A 21366-nucleotide genomic window follows, 5' to 3' on the forward strand; every position below is an offset into this window, starting at 1 on the left:
ATTCGCTCCATTTAGATGTGACTTTGATAGGCTTTGGAAGAACGTTTTCTGCCATTATGGATGGCTGGGAATGGGGGTCTTAAGGAGGAAGAGGAGAGGATGATATTTGGTCAAGAAGGAATTCCATTTCTCTAAGTGTTTACAAGTCGGCTTTCCCCAGAACTCTGTTGGAAAACAACCTTAAATCTCTGGATCCTATACCCACAGCAGAAGGGACTTCAGAGATCAGCAAGTTGAACCCTTTCATTTTACAGAAGAGGAAACTGAGGCACCCGGGTGGGGTCAGGTAGGAAGTGACTTTCCTAGAGGCCCACAGTTAGCAGCTGAGCTAAGATTCAAACCCAGGGCTGCTACCTATTACCTATTACCATTTTACAGATGAAGATATTGAGACTCAGAGGTGAAGTGACTTGCCCAGGGTCACCCAGCTAGCTAATGCCAGAATCAGGACTGGAACTCAGATTTCCTGACTCCATAGCTTGCCGCTACACAGAGGGCCACAGATTTAGATTGGAAGGGATTTCAGAGGCCAAACTGAGGCCCACAGAAGGGGAGTAGGGAATTTGCCCGTGGTCATACCATTATTAAGTGGCAGACTCAGGATTTGAACCCAGTTTCTCTGACCCCAAAGCCAGCTCTCTTTCCTTCTGTACCTGAGCAGAATCTCCTTCCTTAGAAGTGGGGATCAGGAGCTTGCTTCCCTTAGTCATCCCCAAAGTGGGGAAAGGAATGCCTCTCCAGATTTCTCACCTCCTGGGCCTGGACCCTCACTCCCCTCCCAAAATGCCCCTCCCCAGCCCCTACATTAGGGTCTACTGCAAACACTGACAGACCTTCTCAGACCCAGACACAAGCACCAGCCCCTCGCCCCCAACATACACGGAAGCTCCCCTCCCAAGCCATGGGGTTCTGACTTAGCCCCATGATTCCTCCCAAGCCCCCATGAAGATGAAGCATTTTTCAATTACCATACTGAGGAATAAATGAGATTACAGGGCTGACTTCAATTACCCTTATTAATGCTATTACCACCCTCCCCCTTCACCTCCCCTCCCCACTGATAGGCTGTGTGCCATATTCCCAAACTGGACTGATTAAGAAACCATTACACCTTTAAATCAGAACAGTGTAATTACCCTGCATTGACAGAGCAGGCCTAATGATTGGACTTTTCAGGTAGCCCTGGCTCAGCTGGGGGGGGGGGGGGCGGGGCAGGCTTCATCGTAATAGACCCTGAAGGCATTAGCAAACCTCTTCCCACCAGAGGACCCCAGGAGCGGGCTGAGCATCACTCTTCTCTCCCACCCTCTCCCCATTCTCTGCCTCTAGTCCTTCCCACCTCCCTCTCTCCCCTCTTTCTCTGGCCCCTCTTTCTTTCGTTCCTCTCCCTTCTTCTCTTCCCTCCACTCTCCCTTCTTTTTTCTCTCCTTCCTTCTCTCTGTTTTTCTCCCCCTCTCTCCTATATTTTTCTTTCCTCTCTTCTCTCTTCCTTCCCCCTCCCCTATTCCCTCTAACTTTGCTCTCTTCTACCTTCTTTTCCTCCCCCTCTCTTCTCTTTTCTCTCTTCCCTCTTTCTTTCCTTCCTCTCCCTTTTCTTCTCTCTTCTCTTCTCTCCTCTTTCCCCTTTCTCTTTTCTTCCTTTTCTCCTTTTTCTCCCTCTCTCTCCTATTTCTCTTTCCTCTCTTCCTTCTCCGTTCTTTCCTCTATCTTTCCTCTTCTCCCTTCTTTTTCTCCCCTTCTCTCCACTTTCCCCTATTTCTCTTCCATTTCTCTCTCTTCTTTCTCTCCTCCCTTCCCTCTCTTCTCTCTTTCTCCCTCCTCTCCTTTCTTCCCTTCCCTTCTCCCTTTATCTTCCCTTCCCTCTTTGTTTTGTCTCCCTCTTTCTCTCCCCTCCCCCTCATTCTTTTCTTGTCCCCTCTCTCTCCTCCTCCCCCTCCCCCTTTCCCTTCCTCTATCTGCTTTCCCCCAGGTCTGCTGACTCCAGAGCCACGATGTCATGCCCCTCCCAGTCTCCTCTTCTCCAGGCTAAATATTCCCAATTGCTTCAACAAATTCTTATATACATGCATAAATACCTGCACATGCATACACACACTCATACACTCACACACACATATACACACATGCATGCATATTTTCATACATGCATACATACATACCACCCTAGAATGTCAGAGGTAAAAGGGACCTTCAGCTCAACACACACAAATACCTCATTTTACAGACGGGGAAACTGAGGTCTCCAAGGGGCAAAGGGATTTGCCCGGGGTCAGAAAAGCAGGGAGTGGTAAAAGCAGTGTTCAGACTCAGGCTTCCTGCCCCCAAATCCAAAAGTCTTCACACTATATGTTTTGGACTGAAATAGGGCGGCTCCGAGCTAGTGTGTCTGGGTCCAGGATCCCCCTGGCTCATCCTTCCTCTGCTGGTCAGGGTCTTCACCCCTGCTGCCACCTGGCCCTTCCCCAGGCCCAGTGCCCATACTGCCCAGCAAAGGCCTGACCCTCTCCTCTGTTCTCCCCCCAGAAACGTGCTGGGGCCTTTGTCACCCTTCCATCAAGGCGCTCATTTGCTTAGTTATGAAGGGGTTCAGGGCATGGGGCAGCATGTCACACCATGAAAGGGGAATAGGGACTGGAAGAGGCTGGGGCCTCTCCCTGTTCAGGGGGCTCTGAGTGCATCTAAATGGAGTAACCTCCACCCCCTGCAGGTGGCTCGTGCAGGCATCCCACCTTTCCATCCCTGACCCTTGTTTGAACTCTAGGTAGGTTAATGCAGTGGGTTGGGGGACCCGAGTTCAAATCACAGCTCAGTCAACCACAGACTCTTGTAGAACTTTGGACAAATCACTTCTAGGCCTCAGTTTCCTCATCCATAAAATGAGAGTTAAGACAACAACCATGTATTAAGAGTCTTAATTTAAGTGACACCTGTTAAATATAGGTTATCAAGTCAACAAGTATTTTATTTTATTTTGGGGGCAGGGCAATGAGGGTTAAGTGACTTGCCCAGGGTCACACAGCCAGTAAGTGTCAAGTGTGTGAGACCAGATTTGAACTCAGCTCCTCCTGAATCCGAGGCCGGTGCTTTACCCACTGTGCCACTATTTTCTTTTATTTTTAGGTAAAGGAGAATAGAGTTTATTAGTATCTGAATTTTTTTCTATTTTTATTATCCGTTTTCTGGACATTACCTTCATATCTCAATATGTTCTTCCTTCCCTTTTTTTTTTTTTTTTTTTTTTTTTTAGTGAGGCAATTGGGATTAAGTGACTTGCCCAGGGTCACACAGCTAGTAAGTGTTAAGTGTCTGAGGCCGGATTTGAACTCAGGTACTCCTGACTCCAGGGCCGGTGCTCTATCCACTGCGCCACCTAGCTGCCCCTCTTCCTTCCCTTTTAAGAACTTTATCTTATCCCAAAGAATAAAAAAGAGTTTAGCAAAACTAACCTATACACTAGAGATGTATAGATATAGATATAGATATAGATGTGTGTGTATGTATATACATATATGCATACACACATATATATATATTTATGTATAGATATAATTTTTAATATTTATTTACTTAATGTGTAGCGCCATACTCATTTGCTTGTAAATCTGCCAAGAAGGGAAGGAAGCTCGTTCTTCTTTGTCCTCTTTGGGACCAACCTGAATCATTACGATCCCACAGCATTCAGTTTTGATTACTGCAAAAATTATTTTATGAAGCCCCTACTACGGGCCAGACACTGTCCCAGCAAAGCCCTGGGAATACAAAAAGATGACCTACCCTCAGGGAGCTCACAATCTATTGAGTCTACATGCAAACAACTAAGTACAAACAAGGTCTCAGAGGAACCCTCCAAGATTTAGGATGGGGAAGGACTTTCTGCAGAAGGTAGGATTTGACTGTGGTGGCGCCATAGTGCGCAGAGCACTGGGCGTGGAGTCAGGAAGGCATCTTCCTGAATTCAAATCCAGCCTCAGACATTTACTAGCTGTGTGACCCTGTTTGCCTCAGTTTCCTCATCTGTAAAATGAGCTGGATGGGGGGCAACTAGATGGCGCAGTGGTTAAAGCACTGGCCCTGGATTCAGGAGTACCTGAGTTCAAATCCGGCCTCAGACACTTGAAACTTACTGTGTGACCCTGGGCAAGTCACTTAACCCCTATTGCTCCGCCAAAAACAAAAAACAAAAAACAAACAAAAAACAATGAGCTGGAAAAGGAAATGGCAAGCCCCTTCAGTATCTTTGCTGAGAAAATCCCAAATAAGGTCACAAAGAGTCAGACACAACAAGTGAGTGAACAACAAAAACATGGAGTGAATATATAATATATTCTATAATATAATTTATAAAGCATTATTATGTACTATAGAATCATTATTGAATTGTGATAATATTGGGTTTATTGTAATAAATAATAATAATTATTATTCCCATTGTACAGATGATACTTAGAGAGATAAAGGGACTTGCCCAGGGTCTCACAGTGTCAAGAGCTAATAACTGAAGAGGAGCATAGGATTATAGATTTAGAGATAGAAGGGACCTTCGAATACTATCTAATTTTACAGATAAAGGCAAACAGAGCTTAAGTGACATGCCCAGGGTCACACAGCTATTATATCTGAGGTGGGGCTTGAGCTCAGGTAATCCCAACTCCAAGTCCAGTGCCCTATAGTTTCTCTTTCCTCCAAAGCCAGCACTCCCCCCCCCCCCAAGGGCAATGAGGGCTAAATGACTTGCCCAGGATCACACAGCTAGGTAAGTGTCTGAGTCGGGATTTGAACTCAGGTCCTCCTGAATCCAGGGCCAGTGCTTTATCCACTGTGCCACCTAGCTGCCCCCATATCCAGCACCTTTTTGCACCAAGCCCTGTCACCTTCTGGGGGAGCTTCCTCAAGACTCCCTTCAGCCCCTCTTCAGCCTGCACATCCTCACTCCCCCCCCCTCCCCTGCCTTTTTAGAGCTAAGTCTCTTGACCAAATAAGAGGCAGACCAGAGTGTGGAGCAATGGTCCCTCCATCCAGACCCCTCCCCAGCCCACCCCCCATCTGACATGGGTTCTGGAGCACCCCGATCCCTGGTGGTCCCCCAGCCCTTCCAGGGCATTGTTGGAGATGAGACGCACAATGCCTCACTTTGTCAGTGGTCAGAAAGCCTTGTTCCAATCAGTCTTCCAGCAGCATTCTGGTCTGGCTGGCGACCTCACTGCCATCTTCATTTAAAGAGACGAAGTGGGGGGAGAGGATGGGGCATAGAAATAGGGTGTGGGATGACAAATTGCCTTGTGTAAATCGAGACCTTGCTCGCTCCCCTAAAAGCATCTGCCGAGGCTTTCTTGGGGCCCAGAGCTCTGGGAGCCACCTCCCTCCCCTCACCAGGGGCTCGGGAAGCAGAGCAGGCCTGGTATCCAGGCAACAGGTTTGGGAAATGGATCTCAAAACCCACTCAATTCGCATTAGTACAAGTTAGGGCAGATCTCCCGGCAGACCCCAGGAAGGTGGTTAATTTTCAGTTTTCCAGCATGAAATAAAACTAAATAAAATAAAAAAGGCACCATCACTCCCTTCTCTCCACAGGGACGTGTGTTGGGGGTGGGGGGCGGGGGGACAGACATTGCTTTCTTTCCATCCTCTTCTTTTCATAGGGGCTTCTCTTGATCCCTTCTAAGCTCCATCAAACCCACTTCTACAACAGTGAATCTCCTTTTAATATGTTAGTTTTCCCCAATCAAGCATGTTTCCCTCTGGGTGGACCGTTTCTCCTTCCACAGCTAGAATTAATTATGGTATCACACTTTAGATGAGTACTTTACTCATTTACAAAACACTTCCTGAATAGGAATCCTGTGTGGGAGAAAGAAAAAGCATCACTATCCCCATTTCATAGATGAAGAAACTGAGCCTTCCAGAGGGGAAAGGGAAGCTCTGAGGTCACACAGATAATAGGAGGTGGAGCTGGTGTAGGCCTATTAACTTCATATCCGAGATACTCACTTCTCTACAGGAATAATCCCTGTTGGGGTAAGCCATCATGGTGACAAGGTATTGAGCTGTCCAGTGTTTGGTACATAGTAAGCACTTCATAATAAATGTTTATTGATTGATCGAGGCAGTCCAGGTGTTATAGTGGATACAAGTGCGAGTTCAGAGGTCCTGAAGACCTGAGTATAAGTCCCATCTTATACCTTTACTAGCTGTGAGACCCTGGGTAAGTCACTTAACTACTCAGCCTCAGTTTTCTCATCTGTGAGATAAAGAGATGAATGGTGACATCCCTTTCCAGCTCTAAATCTATAAGCCTAGGTCACTTTATCAATCTGCAAGAATCATCACACCATCATCTTCTTGTAAAGTATTAACTGTGCTCTCCATGCTGTGGAGTCGACAGAAATTTAAGACAGTCATTCTTTTCCATTCCCCAAGGACCACTTTTTTTGTGAGGCAATCGGGCTTAAGTGACTTGCCCAGGGTCACACAGCTAGTAAGTATTAAATGTTTGAGGCAGGATTTGAACTCAGGTCCTCCTAACTCCAGGGCCGGTGCTCTATCTACTGTGCCACCTAGCTGCCCTATCCAAGGACCACTTTTTAATTTGGGAGAGACCATTGAGTGGATGTCATTTGAATGAGCACTGAAAGGACTCCTTCCCCAAATCTCCACATAGTCTCTGTCTCTGTCTCTGTTTCTCTCTCTCTCTCTTTTTACGTGGGGCAATGAGGGTTTTGTGACTTGCCCAGAGTCATACAGCTAATGTCAAGTGTCTGAGGCCACATTTGAACTCAGATCCTCCTGAATCCACGGCCAGTACTTTATCCACTGCACCACCTAGCTGCCCCCCCCCCCCCCCGCCAGACTCTCTCTTAAACTAAGTGCGGCCTAAAATCTTGCCATTATATATTCGCTAGCTAGTCCCTAAACCTAAACCACTCTCAGTCTCAGTTTTCTCATGTGTAGATTTAGGATCGATCATCTTAATCCAACCCCATTCTTTTACAGAGCCAGGATTGAAACTGAACTCCCCAGAATCTTTCCATGACACCTTTTGTTCGTTTGTTTGTTTTTGAACAGACCTGGGATTTCATTGATATGGGTAACATTAAGGGAGGATTTTTAATTTTTTTCTGCCAGAGCAGACGGGCAACAGCCTTAGAGTCTTTCTGAGTTGATTGGTAATATGGAGAGATTAAATGATTGCCCAAGATTACACAGTCAGTCTATGTCAGAGGAGCAATTTGAACCCAACTCTTTTGGCATCCAAAGTCAGCTTTGCGTATGGTACATTACACTGCGACATCTCTCATATGAGAATGACGTTTGCACTCCCTAACTCCCAGAGCTGTAAAAAATGGACCTGCAATCACAGGGATATAGAAATTCATTCGTATTGGGGAACTCCGGAGTGAGTGAGGACACTCCCATTACCCATGCAAGTCAATACCTTCTAGTCTAGCCCAGGGCACCTAGAGGTTGGATGACTTGTCCAGGGTCACAGAGCCAGGGTGTATGGAAAGCAAGAGATGAGTCTGATCCTTTCTGGCTCTGAGGCCAGCTCACTCTGTTTGTAAATCTTAAAGCACCCGTGGAAAAGTACATTATTGCTAAGGCTTGCAATGACTTTCCCCACAAACAAACGTTTGCTCATTTTACAGCTGAGGAAATCGAGGCTAAGTCACGTGCCCAGGCTCACACAGCTCCAGGAGATTCAAAGCCAGGCCTCCTGCCTCCAAAGCCACTGCTTTTCACATTACCCTCGGTGGCCTGGCACCAGACTCTGAGTTATGTGTGTCTCGGACGCTCGGGCCTGTGTGTGATCTCATCTTTGTGGGCACTTTACTCACTGGCATGCCACTCAGCCCCTCCTTATGTTGGCCTCCTTTGGGACGGCTGCCCTCTTTTTCCCTTTTGGTGAGTGGCATCAGCACCATCTTCAGATGAAATTATCCTACTCAAGTGCCCTCTTGTTGAGATGCAAACACTCCTGGAAGGGGTACAAATGATACTATCAGCAGCTGTTAATACCATAGTTTGAATTAGCTTGTCCTATAAGCCAGTCACGAGGGAACAGGAGCGAGGATGGTGAGTTTGGACTTGTGGGGGCTGGAGGGCAAATGGGGTACATTAGGGACACAGTCTGGGAAGGGGCAGCTGTCAGGGGACGGTTTTCCAAAGGCTGGCTCCAGGGTGCTGAGAGACGGTACCTGGTGGCAGGGGGAGGGCAGCTCTCTGCTTCCTCATTTAATCTCTGGCCAGCCTCTGGTGGGGGAAAAATGCCAGTCAAGTAAGGGAAGTCAATTCTGATTCACGTCAACCAGGCCATGAATACAGACGTCCAAATAGATCTCAGAAAGGCCCAGGAGCAGGGAGAATCTGTCACATCAGCAAATGCCCTGAAAGAGTCGCCTGGAGGAAAGGGAAGAGGGGGTGGGGGGGGGCAGCTTGACGCCATCTCTGCTTTCCATTTCTCATTCCTCAGGTCTTGTGGCTTGAGCCCTGCCGTTCTCTTGTTCCTTTTTTCTTTCTTTCCCTCCAAGCTGTGAGCAAATTAAACGAGCCAGCCTGCTGACATTATTTAAACACTGAGGTTACAGATTCAAACTCCCAGCCCTGGTTGGGGGATGGGGCGACAGTCAGGGGAAAAAGCGGGGGGAGGCAGACAAAGTGGTTTAGGGAGTGAGAGTGAATCACTGATGCTGCCCAGATGCCGGGCTGGCTTGGAGCCACCTCCGCTGTGCATTGCTCTCCATGTCCAGTTGTGGGGAAAGGCCCCAGACAGATGCTCCCAATCCCTGAGAGAGTCTACAGACAGTCAAGAGAGGGAGAGGTGTCTCTGGGAGCTGGGACCCTATGTTGCTCTAGGAATGAATCCCCATGGGGAATCTTGGGAGAAAAAAAGCCATGGAAGGACAGGGACTGTCTGGGCCTTGTTTTCTAAGTGCGGGATCACAGGATGGGGAACTGGGAGGGACATTAAAGAACAGTATGTCTGTCGGAGCCAGGAGACACCCAAGAACATAGAAGGGTGGAGCTGGGAGGGACCTTAGACAATAAAAAACAGAAAGCAATCCTCTTTTACAGGAAGCCCTCCTTAATTCCACTTAACTCCAGTCCCTTCCCTCTGTTTATTATTTCCTATTTATCCTGTCTGGAGCTTGTTTGTATAGATTTGTTTTCATGTTGTCTTTCCCTGTTAGATTGTAAGCTTCCTGAGGGCAGGGGTTGTCTTTTTGCCCCCTTTTGTATCTGCAGTGCTTGGTACAACACCTGCACAAAATAGGTATTTAATCTGTGCTGATTGATTGAATAATCGATTGAAAGGCACCTTAGAGATTAACCAGAATGAGGGTCTCTAACCTGGGGTCCTTGAACTTGTTTTCTTAATATTCTAGCAACTATATTTCAAGACAATTTGTTTCCTCTGTTACCCTGTGTATTTTATCTTATGCATTTAAGAACATAATTCTGAGAAAGGGCGCAAAGGCTTCCCCGGATGGCCCAGGGGGTTGAGGGCATACATAGGGATCACCCGTAGAGAACAATATTCTCATTTTATATGCTAGGAAACTAAGGCTCAGAGAGAGGTTAAGTGATTTGCCCAAGGTCACACAGCTATTAAGTGCAAGAGCCAGGGCCTGAAGCTTCGAACACTGATCAAGTTCTTCCACTCCAAGAGGCCGCTTCTTAAAAGGCCGATTGGTCAGTACAGGAACCCAAGAGAACTAGACTTGGAGTTAGCAAGACCAAGGTTTGATTTCCTCTTCAGATGACAACTAGCTCTTTGATTTTGGGTAAGCCTCTTTGAAATTCAGTTTCTCCATCTATAAAATGGGGGTGATAATTAAAACCCTACTTCCCAGTGTTGTAAGAATCAAGTGGGATTGTGTGTATAAAGTGTTTTGCAAACTTTAATTGGGTAAATAAATGTAAATGTTGATGGTGATCCTTGTTGCTGTTATTACCCAAGACAAGCATGACACAGATCTGGAGCTGTACAGAAATTCTTGTGACTTCAGGGAGAGTCTGTCAACAGAGCTATATACTTCTATTGATGATTTTAAAAAAATGAAAATTTCATTCTATTATGGATTTTTCATCATTTTTTTTTATCAGAGAACACACCAGGCAAGTGCTAACCAGTCCTTGGTCATAACCCAGGGCAGCAGGAAAACAATAAATAGGGGATTAGGGGAAGGAGGAGCAGAAATGGTAATAACCCCCTTTTTTAATAGAAAGGAGAAGCAATGTGACTCAAGATTGGATTTGGAGTCAGAAGGATGGGGGTTCGAATTTTGCCCCAGACACACACTTGCCGAGTGACCATAAATATGTTACTAAACAAGCCTCCATTTCCTCTTCTGTAAAAGAGAGATTACTTGTAGGGTCTAGCTCACAGTTTATGTGGTTCAAGTGGGATAACATATAAAACCCTTTGCAAATTCTCTATAAACTTAATTTCTTATTTAATAAGATTGTTGAAGCTCAAAGATAAAGAGATATTCAGATGCCACCTGGTCCAATCCAGTCGTGAAGCAGGATCCCCTCCTCTACCACATCTTCCACGAGTAGTCGATTCAGCCTAGATGGGAACACCTCTAGGGTTGGGGAACTCATTACCTCGCCATACAATCTATCCAACTCTGATGAGGGGATTTTGTTCAGACTTTCTCTCTTAAATTAAGCTGAACCCCGCCTGCCTGTCACTTCTGTCCTCAACCTAACCCTAATTCTGAGGTTGTAGTGCGATGGAAGGGTGTGGGAGAAATGTTTCTGGTCTTCAGGCCAAACCTATGCTGATGTCCGACTATATGACCACATAGTAACTGAGTCTAAAGCACAGAGACTGTGATTCCAAGCCAAGAGGCTTGGGTTTGAATCTAGGCCCTGATGCTCCTACTTAGATGACTTTAAATAAATCACCTCCTTGGGTCTTGGTTTCCTCCTTTGTAGAATAAGGTGATTGGAGCAGTTGGACCAGTGACCTCTATGGTCACTTGTAGCTCTGAAGCTCTGGGCCTCTGCTCTTCAAAGTCCCTGCCAGGTTGGACGCTCAGCTCCTGCGACTTTTGCTGAAGCCCACATCTGGAGGGGATGACCCCACAAGGACCAGCCAGGAGTGCCAGGGCCTCGGCCAGCTGGCTCAGGCCTTCCCTCTGTATTCCCTCTGCAAACCACAAACCACTTCTGATTGCTGGTTACAGCTGAACTTGATACTTTAATACCCACTGTGTGAGAGGCGGGCCGTATCAGCAAACCAAGAGGAAGGACTGGCATTCTGAGAGTCTGGGCAGCCATGACTCAATTCTGAATCGTGCATGCAGGCAAGCAGATCCCACTGTCTGGGATTTAGGACATCCAGAATCACAGGAACTGGAGCTGAAAGAGGCCTTAGAAGGTACCGACTCCAGCTCCTTCATCTTGTATGTAGATGGCCCAGCCCCAAAGAGGCAGAGAAGCCACATAAGTACTAAAGGTGACACGTGATGTTAGGTTCCCCCCCCCCACACCCCAGATTTGAAAACCTATGCTCCCAGCTCCTTCTTCCCCATCGATCCCATGCTTTGGCCATTCAATATCTGGGCCCTCCCAGCGACACCCAATCACAGTGTCCAACTAGCACAGTGGTATGTACAAAAGAATTCCCTTGCCAGGAATTAGGGACTGGACAGAGCCTAGAGTCAGGAGACCTGGGTTCAAGTTCCAGCCTCCAACTCTTCTGAGCTGTGTAACCCTGGACAAGTCACTTCACCCAATTTTCCTGAGTTTCCTCCTCTGTAAAATGAGCTGGAGGGGGCAGCTAGGTGGCGAAGTGGATAGAGCACCGGCTCTGGAGTCGGGAGGACCTGAGTTCAAATTCGGCCTCAGACACTTAACACTTACTAGCTGTGTGACCCTAAGCAAGTCACTTAACCCCCATTGCCTCACCAAAAAATAAAAAATAAAATGAGCTGGAGAAGGAAATGGCAAATCGCTCCAGGATCTCTCCCAAGAAAACTCCAAATGGGGTCATGGAGTCACATACAAGACTGAACGACAACAAGTGAAAAATTGAGCCGCCTCCAAAAGAGGACAGTGACATTGGTTAGAGTAACTAGAGACTGTGGCATTCGAGAATCCATTAAAGGAATTGGGGAGGGTTAGTCTGGAGAGGAGAGGTTTAGAAAGGGAGATTACCTCCCTCCCCCCATAGCCCACCCATCCTTAGCCACCTCTTAGTCCGGGCATAGTAATTAAATCAGTGATACCATTGTTAGTGGAAAAGGCCATAGATCATAGGTACCTTGGAAGCCATTGATGCCAAACTCTTCATTTTACAGATGAGGAAACTGAGGCACAGAGGAATTAAGTCACATATCTGGGAAGTGTCTGAGACCAGGTCTGAATCCAAGTGTCCCCGACTACAAGGCCAGTGCCCTACCCATTACACCACACTGCCTCTCAAGGGTATGACAACGGACTGCCTGCCTGCCCTATGGGTCATGCCACTATCACTGTGACTCTCCAGGCCAAGCCTCTGCGCCCCGGCCACCACTTTTCTCTGTTATTTTTCCCTGGAAGGAGGAAACTTCTTTGAGGCCTCACTTTGTACTTGTGTTCTCCATGCTTAACTCAGAGCTTGGCACAAAGTTGGTGCTTAGTGTTTTTTTTTTTCCTTTCAATAATTGATTAATTAATTCAAATGTCTCTCCCTCCATATTGCCCCTGGCATCAGTGGAATCCATGCCTGGATTACTACAGCTTCCCAGCTGGCCTCAGCCTCCAGCTTTTCCCTGGCTATTGTCCACACCGAAAGATGGCTACTGAACCAGCCTTCTGAAAACTCTCTCATTGCTTAAAAGCTCCTAATGATTATTTCCCAGATCCAAGCATGATTCACTCACTGCAATGACATCAATTCCATTTAATTCCACAAGTAGTTGTCACGTACCTGCCCCTAACCACTGGAAAGTGTAGAGAGCTCTTGGCCTATATAATTCTCAAAGGAGCCACCATCCCCATGATCATTCCTAACCCTCTGGCTTTATGTAGTAGGATCATAAGGTCAGGCTCCTCTGGGATAGTGCAGAGGTCCCTCTAGGCCAGTACCTCTTCCTCACGCTGCCTCCCTCCACCCAGAGGGCAACGGGTACAAAATGAAATCAGACACCCAGTATGGTCAGAAAATCTCATAAGCTCAAGCTGGAGGAGCCCCTCAGAAGTGGACATCAGATTCTTCTAGGACACCACCTGGGAACAACAGGCTGCTACTTCCCAAGATAGCCCATCCCCCCTTTTGGCCAGCTGTCATTCTTAGGACAGGGCAGCTGGGTGGGGCAGTGGATAGAGTGGCAGCCCTGCAATTAAGAAGACCTGAGTTAAAATCCAGCCTCAGACACTTACTAGCCCTGTTTGCCTCAGTTTCCTCATCTGTAAAATGAACTAGAGAAGGAAAGGGCAAAGCGCTCCAGCATCCTTACATTATTCTTGTTGTTCAGTCATTTTCCGTGGTGTCTGGCTCTTCATGACCCCATTTGGAGTTTTCTTGCCAAATGGGGTCATGAAGAGTCTGACATAACAAATGACTGAACCACACTGGCTGTTGGAACAGTTTTCATTAGGTAGGGCCAAATCTGCCTCTGAAGTTCCTCCTCCAGCCCCCTCCCCCCCCACACACATAGTCTTTGTTCTGTCCTAGGGGACCAATCAGAACTAAGCCTTCTTGCACACAAAGCTTTAGAGGAAAGACTTATGGGAGGAGCATGGAGGCGCATAGTCGCTAACATATAGAGAATGCTGGACCTGGAATTAGGGAGTCCTGGGTTGAAATTCTGACCCAGAACCAAACAAAGCACTTCATCACCCTAGGATTCAGTTTTTCTTCTCTATGAAATTAGGGGGTTGGATTCAATGACCTTTCAAACCCTAAATCTGTCACCCTGTAATCCCAATATAGTTAGAGTCAAGGACTCTGAGTTCAAATCCTGACTGACAGTTCATCTTCCTTCCCACAGGGCTTCCCTTTGAATACTTACAGATAGCTGGTTTCGGAGGAGTATGGAGTTAGTGTGGTGGAATGCTAAGAGTGTTGGACTTGGAGTCAGAAAGACCTCTGTTCAAATATTGCCCCTAATACTTATTAGCTCTGTGACCTTGGGCAAGTCATGTAAACTCTGTCTGCCTCAGTCTCCTCATTTGCAAAATGGGGACAATAACTACTTTTCAGGGTAACTACCTTAAAGTACTATGGAAAAATAGAAAATGATTAGGATCATAGATTTCAATCAGGAACCTTTTGGGGGGAGGGGAAGAAAAGCAATCAGGGTTAAATGACTTGCCCAGGGTCACACAGCATGTGTCTGAGACCGGATTTGAACTCATGTCTTCTAGACTTCAGAGCTGGTGCTCCATCCACTGTGCCACCCTCCAGAGCCTAAGCTTAAAAAAAAAAAAAACAACCACCCAAAACCCAAAATCAAAACACTACACTTCCCTGCCTACTGACTACTGAAAAAGGTTCTATTCATACCAAGGTGTCTGGTACATTAATTCTCAGTGAGGATAAAGACACCCCCAAGGGCACATTAATTCCACTCCAGTTCCTAGACGTTCCATTGGCTCATTGGCTGGGTAGATAAACGGAGCACATACCAGTCCCCTCCCAGGAGACACTCAGTCTGTTCATCCTTTCTCTTTACACACATATGCACACTCTGTCTCTCTGTCTCTCTGTCTCTCTGTCTCTCTGTCTCTCTGTCTCTCTCTCTCTCACACACACACACACACACACACACACACACACACACAGGACCATACACATTTCCATTGGCTCTGACCTACTCCTGGCATCCAGCAAAGAGTGACCCACAAGAACTCTAGTACAAACTAATCATGGAAATCATTATTTATACTTAGAATGATAGATCCCCATGTCATTAGTCAACCACTGGGGACCTTGGCAGAAGTATTCATGTCACAGACCCCATCAAGAGCCTTCTGAGGCTTCAGAGTATACAGAACACCTGACCACCAGCAATTAGCGGGCAGTGCTGTCGCCAGGACTGGCCCCGGCAGCCGTCCCTGCTGACAGCAGAGGACTCAGAGAAGTCATGCTGGGCAGCTTTCTCAGGATGTGCACAGACTGCAAATGCTGCAGTTCTGCCTTCGGGAGATGCTCAGAGGATCACTCTCTGGATTCTGGTGTGGGGATGAACTACCAAAGAGCAAGGAGAAGAATTTATAGCAGTCCTTGCTCTGTTTGTGTGAGACTGAGCTCATGGTGAAGGGGACACGGAGGGCAGCACATAAACTTGTGACCTGTTTGACTGAGTGGGGCGAATTCCCCAGAGGTGCATCGTGGGTAAGTATTAGCTCCTTGGAGGCACTAGTGGGTAAGGGTCTTCCCTAGAGCAAACCAGCCCCTGGGTCACAGGGAAGGCAGCCAGCCTCCCAGTCACATCTAGGGGACAAGTAGATGATAGATAATCTCTCCCTCCAGTATGGCAGCCATGACTCTCCAAAGCCACAGGGTTGGTTGCTCCCTCCTACTTGGGAGTCCAGTTAGATCCTTCCATTTAAATCTGCCAGAGGCTTCTCTGTCAGGGTTCGTGTTGTCTCCCTGTGTCTCCTACCCACGAATGGGGAAATTGGGCACTGCCCCCAGCACCAGCAAAATGCTTGGTAAGATGTGGCTTTTAGCCCATTAGAGTGACTGACTAGCCTGGAGCCATAGAATAAGAGGGAAGGGAGCTTAGAACACAAGACCTTGAACCCAGAATGGGAACATAAGAAGAGACCTTGGAACAAAGTATGTCAGAGTGGGAAGGGGCCTTGAAATGTAAAATACAGACATAACAAAGCTTGAGAGAACCTGAGATCATAGAATCATAGAATTTCACAGTTGGTAGGGACCTCAGAGTCACCCAGTCCAACCATGTCCATTCTAATAGACTCTGCTTGATGACCTTCGAGGACGGGTACCTTTGACTGCCCAGGCCACCCACTGACCTTTTGGACAGCTCGGAATATTAGGAAATGTTTCCCTGATGTCAAATCTCAATTTTGCAACTTTACAAATTTCGTGAACGTTGTACCCATTGCAACTTGTGTCCATGGCTTCTGACTCTGCCCTGTGACACTACCCCGACAAGTCAATTCCATCCTTTACATGATGTCCCTCCATCTACCCTAAGATAGCCATCCTTCCCCTCCTCCACTTTTCCCTCCAGGTTCAGCATCCTCAGTTCCCTCAAAATAAGTGACCCCATCTTTACCATCCTGACTGCCCTCCTCTGGATGCTCTCTGGCTTATCAATGGGCTTCCTAAAATGAGGCATCCAGAACTGAGCACAATAGCCCAGCTATGAACTGAGTCAGAAGTGGAATGGATCTTGGACTAGAGAATGTCAGTGCTAGAAGGAACTTAGAACATAGAATGGCACAGAGATCAAAAGATCTTTGAACAAAGAAAGGCAGTGTCGCACAATAGATATGGCACTGAACTTGGAGTCAGAAAGACATGGGTCCAAATCCCAAGTCCAACACTTGCTAACAAATCACTTAACCTTTATCTGCCTTAGTTTCCTCCTCTGTAAAATTAGGGTGTTTCACTGGGTAGTTTCTGGGATCCCTATCAGCTCTAGACTTATGACCCTAAGATAGTACAAGGAATGTTAGAACTGGGAAGAATCTTAGAAGGTAGAAAGGAAGAATAGGAAGATCGAGGACCAGAGAGGTCAGGTGACATTCTAGAGGTCAGACAGAACATGGCAGGTTTAAGACTAGAGCCCCAGGAAACTGAGGACTAGAAAGGTTGGATGGCTTACCCATGGTCACAGAGCTAGTCAGTGGCAGGGCTGGGCTTAAGCTCAGTTCTACTGACTTGAAGGTTTCTATTCCCTTGACACAATGTTATGCTGCCTGGATCATCTTACCTTTCTCCAACCCCCCAACAAGAGTTCATTTCTGGAGGGACACACTCATCTGGCCTGCCTTCACAACAGGGAGGGGATGAGATGGCTGATATTTGGATAACACCTCTAGGTGAGCTCAGTGGGGTTGGGTGTAATCAAGTTTCAACCAGATAAAGAGGGTGGTGGGCTTTTAACTGCAATTGGGCCCTGGCTCCTCTGGAGGAAGAAAGAATAATCCTGAGAGTCCCCTTGGGAATACTTTTTTTCATCAAGGTTCAGCTTAAGGGCCAAATTCCACAGGAAGATTTTTCTGATTACCCTCAGGTGCCGGTGCCTCCCTCCACCTTAAATTAAATTACAGTGCCATTTGCTTTGTAATCGGGAGTAGCAGAATGGGAGTAGCTTAGAATTGGAAGCCCTAGCTTCAAGTTGCAGCTCACTACAAGCTGTGTGATTTGGGCTAAGCCCATTCACTTCTGTGAGAATATGTTTCTTCACTAATAAGATGGTGATTACAATCTTTGTCCTCCTTCATAGGCATCTTTTGAAGGAAGATCTTTTTAAACCCTAGAGTATTTGAGAAATGTTTTCAACTATAAATTCTGGGCATTTTCTTTTTTCTTTTTCTTTCTTTTTTTTTGTGGGACAATGAGGGTTAAGTGACTTGCCCAGGGTCACACAGCTAGTAAGTGTCAAGTGTCTGAGGTCACATTTGAACTCAGGTCCTCCTGAATCCAAGGCCAGTGCTTTATCCACTGAGATACCTAGCTTCCCTAAAATTGTCTCTCAAGGCCCCTTTTGAATCCTAGGCCACTCAGCAGTCTGGAAGCATTTTGAACTCAGGAGGAAGTGTTTCTTGGGTTTTGGCCCTCCACCAACTCTTTCCCTTCCCCAAAACCGGTAAACCCTCAGAACAGTCATTCTCCTGATGTCAACGTTTTTACGAGAGGGAAATGAAGGGAGCATGAACATAGCAGGAGAAACAGTGATGCATGTGATTATACCCAGAGAGCATATTGGAAACGTTTGCCATGGATACTGCTGCTTTTGGCCCCAGCCCTTCGACTGGTAGATCTTTCAGATACTGAACTCAGGGTCTCTTTCGGCAGAGTCCTTTGTCCAGATGCTAACTCAGCAGAGCAGAGCAGAGCAGCCACCTGCCTCAGCTCACTCTTACTCTTGCCTTTGGCCAGGAGAGATATGGAGGAGCCAGCCTTGGGAGTACAGAAAGAACCCTCGACCTGGAATGAGAAATCCTAGATTGTGGTCCACACTCTACCACGATCTAGCTGTGAGACCCTGGACAAGTCACTTCAATCCCTCTGAGCCTCATTTTCCTCATCTATAAAATGAATATAACAACATTTGGGTTGCCAAATGAGGAAGATGCCATAGGTGAACGATGGCTAGAATGCACTCTCTCCCTCCTCTCCTCCTGCCCCCATCTCTTAGAATCCCTTCCTTCTTTCCAAGCCTTGGAAACTTATATAAGAAGTCTATCCTCTTCTTCCAAGGGTAGCGTCTCCAATTACATTGTATTTATGCAATACAAATATAATTATATTGTATTTATACAGTGCAAATACAATTATATTGTATTTATACAGTACAAATAAATTGCATTGTATTTGTACAACACAGACACAATGTACAATACAGCTATAATTACATTGTATTTGTGCAATACAAATATAATTAATAGCATTATATTTTTTGTTATGTAGATTGTATAAACTTATCTATGTCCCTGCAGTCTCTCCCCAATATAATAATGATAGGCAGCATTTATGTGTAATAATTTTTGCGATTGTTCAGTTGTTCTAGTCATGTGTGACTCTTTGTGACCCTGTTTGGGGTTTTCTTGGCAAAGATACTGGAGTGGTTTGTCATTTCCTTCATTTTACAGATGAGGAAACTGAAGAAAACATGGTTAAATGATTTGCCCAGGATGGCACAGCTAGTAAATGTCCAGGGCCAAATTTGAGTCTTCCTGACTCTGGCTCAGCACTTTCTCCACAGCACCACCTAGCTGCCCCCATATCTAATGATAATACAGTTTAATACTAGCAGTGCACTCTAAGGTTTGCAAAAAACAAAACAAAAAAACCATTTGATTTCACTTGAGATTATAGAAAGCACAAGTTCTTTGAGGGCAGGGGCTGTTTTATTTTGGTCTGTGTATCACCAGCACCTGGCAAGTACTAGGTGTTTAATAAATGCTTATTGATTGGGAGTCAGAAAACCATAGCTCCTCCTCTGCCCCCTTTGTGTCCATGTGACCTTGGCCATGACATTTAACCTCCCTAGGTCTCAGTTTTCTCATCTATGAAATGAGGCAATTGGACAAAATAGCCTCTCAAGTCCCTTCCAGCCATAGATCTATGAGCCCACAGTTTCATCCAGGACTCAGATTCTGAGGGGCTGGACTAGAAGAGAACCCTAAAGACCTTTTCAGTGGAAAGAGGCCTGAGTTTGAATCTCAGCTCTGCCATTGGTTAGAGACATGACCTTGGGTAAGTCACTGAACCTCTTTGGGCCTCAGCTTCCTCAGTTGTAAATGAAGGGCTGGAATAGGAGAGAATTTTAAGGGCTCTTCCTATGAAAAGAATACTGAGCTTGTTGCCACAAGACCATACCTCCTCTTGGCTGCTAGTATAAACTTGCATATGTCACTTGATGTCCTCAGGCCTCAGTTTCTTCATCTGTAAAATGATGGAGATGGTTTGGATCACCCCTGTGTTCACTTCCAGTTCTGGACTGGTGATTCTATGCACTGGGGGCAGAGGTAAATCCCTGCCTCAGAAAGCTCTGATTTCAGTCCCTACCAGCCCATGAGCTGCGAATTTGGCCTTTCGTGGGGCTGACAGCAGCTGGCTTCTGCCTGCTGCTCCAGGGCCTTGCCATGCCTTCGTTATCCTCGAAGGGTGTTGGAAATGAGGGGTGGGGGGAGTCTGGCGTGTGAAGGGAGGAAGTCATGGGGGCAGATGTTGCCAGATCAGCAGATGTTACCTCTCAGGCACTACCATCTTTCAAAAAAATCCCCAGACTCCTTCCAGGACACAAATCAGTCAGGCAGTGAAAAGGGGTCTTGAACTAAGAAGGAAACGTGACTCCCGAGCGCTTCTGTCCAGGGGATAAAAACCAGGCCAAATAGGAAAACCAGTTTTCCCCTCCAAACTCACTCCATTCGTGGAACTCCCAAGTCCCAGATCCAGTGATGGCCTGCTTGAGTCCTGGTGCAAAGATCAGTTTTACAGATCAGAATAACTCATCTGAATCACGGCACCTTGGTGGATGAGATGGTGCTTGACCCCAGATCACATGCCTGGGATGGGAAGACATGAAAGGGAGTCTTTTAAGCACTACAGAGGCAGTCTCATATATAGGAAAGACTGCCAAGTTTGAAGCCAAAGGTTCCGAGTTCAAATCCAGGCTCTGCCACCCATTCCCATGTGACCTTGGGCAAGAGGTTTTCCTCTCCAGGCCTCAGTTTCCTTATGTGTAAAATGAAGTGATAGAACTAGACGATCTCCCAGGGTCCTTCCAGCTTTGAGTTTGGGGATCCTGTGATGGTGTGGGATGAATGAGTCTGGGAAAGGGAGTGAGGAACAAAGGGGAGAAGGGGGCCAAGTTCTCCTTCTAGCTCCAGCTGGCACTAGTGAGCCCCTCCCGATGGATGCCTCCTGTCACAGCCCAATGGTGGATAGTGCCAGAGGATCTCAGCTGGCAAACAGAGGCTGGCCCCTAAGTGGCATATGGGTGGGCACGAGAGCTTCTTTATCAATGCCAGGAGGATGAATGGCTGCTCTATGCCCATTGGGGGAGGGACTGAGGTAATGTGGGATGCTTGATGTGTGATGCCACCCCTGGGAATTCTGGGTCCCAGCCAGCCTTCCCTGCTGTCTAGGATGAAGCCCAATGACCTCTTGTTTTGGATTTTTTCTGTAGATTTTTAGACCTGGGATAGTATAGAAATTTAAAGCCAGTAGGGATCTTAGAGATTATCTAATACAACCCTTTCCTTTTTTATCTTGTGTATAACTTGATTTGATATTTGTTTGCATGTCGTCTTCCCCCTTAGATTGTGAGTTCCTTAAAGGCCAGGACTGTCTTTTGTCTTTCTCTGTATCCTCAGTACTTAGCATCTTGCCTAGTACATAGTCATTCAGTCGTTTTAGTTGTGTCCAACTCTTTGTGATACCACTTGAGGTTTTCTTGGCTAAGGTACTGCAGTGGTTGGCCATTGCCTTCTCCTGCTAGTTTTATAGATGAAGAAACCGAGACAAACAGAGTGAAGTGACTTGCCCCAGGATCACACAGCTAGTAAGTGTCCCAGGCCAGATTTGAACTTAGGGAGATGAAGCAATTCATATTATTGCATTGCAAAAACAATTCTGAGAAACTTGGGAAGATTTTTATGAACTGATGCAGAGCCAATTCAGCAAAACCAGGAGGATAATGTTTTAATAACCACAATAATACAAAGGAA

At 46.5% G+C, this 21366-nt stretch overlaps 1 protein-coding gene across 1 annotated transcript in view; it reads right to left on the reverse strand.

Moving 5' to 3' along the window:
• TSPAN18 (tetraspanin 18) overlaps positions 1-20069 on the reverse strand; it is a 79395-nt gene extending 59326 nt beyond the window's left edge. The window contains 2 exon segments of the mRNA XM_043970461.1: positions 19514-19579; positions 20060-20069. The gene's annotated coding sequence lies outside the window, so the exon portion shown is untranslated.
• Between the last annotated feature and the right edge of the window lie 1297 nt (positions 20070-21366).

This window comes from Dromiciops gliroides, chromosome 6, assembly GCF_019393635.1.
Source record: "Dromiciops gliroides isolate mDroGli1 chromosome 6, mDroGli1.pri, whole genome shotgun sequence".
In the NCBI taxonomy this organism is placed as follows: domain Eukaryota; kingdom Metazoa; phylum Chordata; class Mammalia; order Microbiotheria; family Microbiotheriidae; genus Dromiciops; species Dromiciops gliroides.